The sequence below is a fragment of the Petaurus breviceps genome, unplaced genomic scaffold (assembly GCF_028583685.1).
Source record: "Petaurus breviceps papuanus isolate PSGF00001 unplaced genomic scaffold, PetGlider_PUasm1.0 90491, whole genome shotgun sequence".
Lineage (NCBI taxonomy): Eukaryota > Metazoa > Chordata > Mammalia > Diprotodontia > Petauridae > Petaurus > Petaurus breviceps.
Window position 1 is genome coordinate 2,538,047 of NW_027187263.1, and position 7,047 is coordinate 2,545,093.

The following is a 7,047-nucleotide window of genomic DNA, read 5'->3' on the forward strand; positions in this document are numbered from 1 at the left end:
CCCCCCCCCCCGTGAAACGCACACTGCGCTCCGAGCTGCATCCAATCAGAGCTGCAGCAGTGAGCGTGTCATCCTGTTCTTTATTGAATTCATTATTGAATAAAGGTACATTTTTTTGTTCACATTTACCTGTTTATTAAAATTGCTGTCAATGTTCATTAAAATAAGCCCTCTCCTGAAAATAAGCCCTCTGGTGTTTTTCTGTCCAAAAAAATAATAAGACAGTGTTTTGTTATCAGGGAAACACGGTATTAAGGAGGAAGAATAATCTTAGTAAAGAGATGGAAAACTAAAGATGGAAGGAGGTTAAACATAAAGGCCAAGCTACTCTATATATTACAAGATTGTGAGATTCTGATCTCTAAGGGGCTTATATGAGATAGTATAGGTATACTAGTAAGAGAATACAAAAATGCTGCCAAAGTTCAGGAAGTAAAATACAGCGAGTGTTATAAAGATGTTGTTTTATCCAAGCTCAAGCTACTTCTCAGAATCTTAGGTCTTTTTATTATGGGGATTTCATTTCCATACGTCTAGCCAGCAATGATACTGTATTTACCCACTGTGTGGTCTCATGTGGATCCATAATTCCCTGTGGACTCAGTCATACCCTCCAAGCCAAGTCATGGACCCAATTCTATACAAAGTAAATAGATTATTTTCATCTATGCTATTCCAAACCCATCAGTGTAAAATAAAAAGTATTTACTGTTAAAATTTTGTGAAAGTTTCTCTTATGCTCTTCCACAAAAGTCCTACTCAGGTGTCTTATTGTAACATGGAAGTGTCTAACACATTAACTATGATACTCTGTGATATCCTTGTCCAGTGGCCAGTAAGTCAACATATTAGCAGAAGTGGAGAATCTTTGGCCTTGAGGTCGCATGTGGCCCTCTAGGCCCTCAAGCATGGCCCTTTGACTAAATTCAAACTTACCAGCATAGGTGCTCTCCATTTTATTCAGTGAAAAATTAAGAACAGAGAAAATCAAAATATAGCATCATTCAAAATACAGCATTCACCAAGTATAATTCAATAATCTCCAAGTACTATTCCATCCCTGGACATTATAATTCATTTAGTCAATCCCAAAGACCCTCTTCTAAGTACTACTCCACCCCTAGGCTATACATTCATTTAGTCAACCACAAAGCCCCTCTTCTCAAATGGAAATTAGTTTCCAATCATAAGCAAAGTACATTTATTTGTTCAATCACAGAGCACAAAAAAGTCAAAAGTTCCCCACCCTTGGATCACAATTGAATCTACCCCAGAGTTACAACAAGCTTAAGCACAGCATTTAATAACCAAAGAGAGGTCTTTTCTTCATCTTGACACCAGGCAAGTTCTCAGCAATCTTAGTTCCTGGGGAGACAAAGCTTAGCAAGGCCTCAAGATACATTGCCAGTGTCTTCATTAATTCATTCTCTGTCTGCAGAACAGTCCTAGGACCCCTGAAATATTAGCAAAACCCTCTTCCAGGATTTCTGTAAACATACAGCAAGAAAATCCTTCTTCAGGGCTTTGGAACCAACAGCAAGGTTCCTGGACCTCTGCAACAACAGCACTGTCCTTCACCAGTGGACAGAATTCACTCTCTGTCTGCAGAACAGTCTCAGGAGCTCTGAACCAACAGCAAGGTTCTAGGACCTCTGCAACAACAGGACTGTCTTTCACCAGTGGACAAATCTGGCAAAACAACATCAAAACAGACAGACAAAGTACCAGCATAACAGCCGTGTCTCCTCAGTCCTTGGCAGCTCTGGGTGGCAGCTCTCAAAAGTCCTGGGTGATTCAAACTGGCCCTCAGCAATCCTCTCTGTCTCTCTCTGCCTCCAAGATGCTGCTTCCAAAAAATTCTTCTGCCTCTCTCTTTGCTTGTGTCTCTCTAAATTTACATCACCAGCTCCTCCCAGTTCAGCACTCTCTTTTCACATCAACAAGTCCATCCCACAAGTGGGATTCACAAGCTCTGGGTTTAAACACAATCAATCCAGAAACCAAGCCAATACAGGAAGATCTTTAAATTCCATTACTATTACAGATTGTTCACAGGTTCTTCTGGCACAAATAAGTAAAGAAGTTAGCAGATTTTATTTTTATCATATAATAAGAAATCTCATCTTTTGTTAATATTACTATGCAATATCTATAATGAGCAAAAGCAAAAAGACTACCATGAACAAAACAGCAACTTAAGTACCAACATTTGCAAAGAATAACAAAGTAGAGAAATTCTCAGAAAAACTTGATAAGTCCTTTCATGTTAAACAAATATATACTAAGGTATATATGTATACTTGTTGACTTCAAAGCAAAAAAAAAGTACATAGGATAAGATGGGGAAAATAGGCAGAAAGTATGATTCAGGATGAAGAAATTAAAGATGCTAAAAACAAATACTACACAGAAGCCTCTTGCCTATATAATCATTAAACTCAACAAGTAGGTGTTAAGTACCTCCTATGTATAAGGAACCATGTATTGGAGGTACAAAGAAAAAAAATTAAAAAGGTTTGTATTCAGAGAGCTTACCTTCTATTGAGGGTATGCAAATTTTACATAGATAATTAAATATCAGATAATTTGAGGAAGAAAAGAGCATTAACACTGGGGGATCAGGAAAGATAAGTAGTCAGTAGTAGGATAGAGATTAAAATTGAATATATATGTTGCTATTTAATCTCTTCCCACCCAGGATAAAAAACTGTTGGGGTTTCATGATGTGTTTGTGGTGGAATTCAGAGTCAAACCATCTCTAATCCAAGTATAGGCATTTATTGAGATTGATGCCTCTGATGAAGTGGGCTAAATTCCAAGAGGAACCAGCAACTTCAGAGAAAGCAAGATAGATTTTTATAGGGTAAAGATTCAATTACATAACAGAAATTATGAATATTAAGAAGGCAGGAGGGGTTTGTTAAGGGATTGGTAATAGGGGAGGGGTCCTAGACATAATGGAATAGTGTATTGCAATTACCCACAATGCATATAGAAAAACCCATTGGGGGGGGGCTGCCTATGTATGATAATGATATTATCATAAGCTTCTCTATGTCATAAGTTCACTCTAGACCAGTTTTTTTATTATTATCATTGTGGAGGTCCTGTAATGGTAATGGGATTTAAAGATCTTACCTGCCCCTTGTAATGACAAATGAACAAGTACTTAATGCCTTGTTTCACTTGAGCCTTGCCTTTGATTATATCAGGTTTTTGTTAAGAAACAGAACTTGTGAACCCCACAGTGGGAGAAACTTGCTGATACAACAGGAAGGGGCAGAACAGGGAGGAGCTAATGACCAGAATAAAAAACTGAGCATAAGCTGAGAAAGAGCAAGAACTGCTGGGAGCAAGCAAGCATGGAGGCTGAGTAGCTAGTCTGAGTGAGAGAGGGGAGTCTGTTTTGTTTTGAAGGCCTGATGGAGGGAAGGTTTGGGAAGGCTTGGGAATGTTAGTGTTCACTGCATTGGCTATGTGTACCAACTTCATGGTTACTATGATGAATTTGGCTTTCTGGTTTTGGGATTTGGTTTTCTTGTATTTTAATAAATGCTTTGGTTCTGTCCTCCATGTGGAGAGCCTGTTACATTTTGTGATTCACAACTACACCAGCATATTCATAGCCGAGTGGGCACTGTGAATATCGAATTGGTGTAATAGGTGCCTACTTAGGGAAAGTCCCTTCTATTGTTTTGGGGTCCACTTCCTGCTTGGGCATCCTGGTGGTGCTGCTTTCTGATTGGCTGGCTATTGTGGTCCAGTCTGAGACTAGATGTATGTGATTGTGCTTGAGTGCATGGACATACCTGTTTCTGTGGGAATGGGACTGGGGGCTGTGACTAGGTAGAGGCAGTGGCTGGGATCCCATCACATGGACACACCTACTGTTTCTGTGAGGACTATGAGTTCATGGCCTGCTGTTCATTGAGGCCTATAATGAAGTTAGGATATTGGGACTGGGGGCAGCTTTATTAGGATTCCATCATATAGATTTAGAAGTCATCAGTTCAGAGATGGTAATTAAATATATGACATCCAATGAGATTACCTAAAGAATATAGAGAGCCAGAAGAGTAAAGGACCCAGGACAGCATCTTAAGTGGGACCTATGCAAAGGGGCAAGACATGGAAGATGGTAAAGCAAAGGATGAAGTAAAAAGAAAATCAAGACAGAGAGGAGAAAATATACAGGTTTAGGGAACAGTGTGAATATAGTCCACTAAAAGAGTGTAAGAAAGTGTTTTACATGGTATCAACTAAACAATATTATAAACATTAAAGTTGACTATCATAATTTATGGGAAATTATTGCTTACCAATGAGGAAGTAATTTCTAGATTAGCTGTGTATAGTCAAACCATCAATTTGTTAGAACAATGATAAAAATAAATACCAAGCTTGGGAATGGGGTAGGGGGAAACAAAACTATAGAGCTGAGAAAACGATACAGCATAAGGGGAGGCCAGGTGGCTCAGCGAGTAAGAGCACCGGCTCCAGTGTCGGGATGACCTGGATCAAATCCGGGCTCAGATACTCAGCACCAAACCCAGAAATAACTGGCCTTGTAACCTTGAGCAAGTTACTTAACCCTGATTGCTTAAAAAAAAAAAAAGATACGGCATACAATTATTTAATATATGATATTTTCAACAATAATTTAATCAATTGATAAAATATGGCTCCAATTAGACCTATTCAAACAGGACAGTGACACCAAAAATAAGAAATGAATAAAGGAACATGAATGATCACCATAGTTAATAAAAAGCTGTCATCAGATGATTAGGTCAAAAGAGCAAAGAAACTGCAACAGTCAGCAAACATTTAATCTTCCTGCCAAGTAGAGAGACATGAAAGCCAAGGGCAAAACCAATTTAAAATTTAAAAAGTAAAATTTAAACTTATTTGCGAAACCATACAAAAGAGTATGGTTAAAGATAGTACCGTCTCTTAAAAACAAGGAGAAGCATTATAAGGAAAAATAAGTGTGTAGAAAACTTGGGAAGAGAGCAAATCATCTCAAGGACATTTAAAGATAATATTGAAAGGACAAAACCAAGGAAAAATCAATATTTCTACAGCAAAACATGACAAGCATGACAGTAAAACCACCATACTTGTGTTCTGCTATCTCAATCCTTAATATTTTACATAAGGAAAGGAAAATTGCACTGAAGAAAATGAAGGTAGAAAGAATAACTGGGCCAGAAGGAACATACATAGAGAAGGTCCAGTTTTGAAAATGTTCGAGGATAATTTCCTAACATATATATGAAAAAGGGCAGATATTAAGATATTCAATATTATTTCAATGCTTTAAGAACCTTTGATTTCATTATTGTGAGTACCTCCATTACTGAATTAGATCAAAACTCTTTTCTTCTTAGTGGATGTTTTCTAGATTTGTTATGGACCAAAAATTCATCACTGAAATCAATCTTGTGATAAATTTCCCCAAATTCAGTTAAACTGGTTTTCAGGGGGAAAAAAAACCCCATACAGTAGGTCTCTGAGCTCATATTAAATTCCTTTTCAGCTTGGTAGTAAGTACCAAAACTTGTCCTCTGTTGATACAGTCCTCAAGAACCCAGTTAGCACTGTTCTACAATGAGGCATCAGAAGAGGTCTTAAGGCATGGCTAGGTGGCTCAGTGAATAGAGGACCTCAGGAGTCAGGAGGACCTGAGTTCAAATATGACCTCAGACACTTAACACTTACTAGCCATGTGACCTTGGGCAAGTCACTTAACCTAAAATACCCTGCCTTCCCCTGTCCAAAAAGCAAAAAATTAAAAAAAAAAATGGTCTTAAATGGAGAAAAGTTATATATTTATACTCTTTTAAAAAATTAAAATGTAAGTAATTTGGATCTTATGATTTATGGGGGTTCACTCTATATTCTTTAAGTCTGTATTAGTTGAGTGGTTATTAAATTTATCAAAGAAGAAATTATTTTAAGAAGAAAAAAAGGGCCCCAAATCCTCATTCCTTTTCATATAACAATTCATATCCATTGTGACTAAGTTCTATGTACTTCTATCTTCTAAGTATTTTTAATTCCTGTGTTTATCCATCTTTGTTTTCTCATTAACTTGTCTTATTTAGCTTGGTCTGCTTTTCTTTAGATGTCCCACCCTATTGAAATAAGCTTGTGTTTTGTTCCCACTTCAGCCTGCTTCCCTAAATTTGAGGGGTTTTTTCTCCCTCCAGGGCACTTCACTCATTCAGCACTCCCTATAGATGGTATAGCTACAAGGGTGGGGAACCCGTGGCCTCTAGGCCACTTGTGGCCCTCTAGGTCCATAAGTGTGGCCCTTTGAATCCAAACTTCACAGAACAATTCCCCTTAATAAAAGGATTTGTCCCATAAAACTTGGACTCAGTCAAAAGACCACTCCCAAGAACCTAGAAAGCTACATGTAGCCTCAAGCTGCAGGTTCCCTACCCCTCTTAGCACATGTTCAACTCCCCACAGGAATCTTCATACAATCCTGGCCCTATCTACAGCTGCTAACAACCCTTCTCTTCACACCAATTGTTAGTGTAGCTCTAATACTGGACACCATTTCCTTTTCTGCCTTAGCTTCTTAGAACTTCGAAGAAAACTTAACAGCAGAGCTCTGCCCTTGCCTGTTCCCTTCATCAGTTTGGTAACTAGTTTATCTTTGAGTTCTGCTAGCTTAAAGTCTTTATATCTTTTCATTGAGGAATGTCAGACAAATTTTCTCTTTCCATTGGTTGAGCTCCAAGTGCCATGACTATTATAACTCTCAACTCTCTCATGGATCTCTGTTAACAATACCTACCCAACATCTCTTACAGCAATCTCTCTATTCACAACTACCACTCTAGTTCAGGCCCATCATCAGGCCTTTTCACCTGGGCTACCACAATAGCCTCCTGACCAGTCTCTCTTCCTCAAGTCTTTCCTGATTCCACTCAAACTTAAAAAAAAAAAAGTTTTATTTTATTTTATTTTAAAATTTGTTTTTAATTAAAAAATCAATTTTTTCTCCCTCCAACCACTGGGGAAAAAAGAAAAATG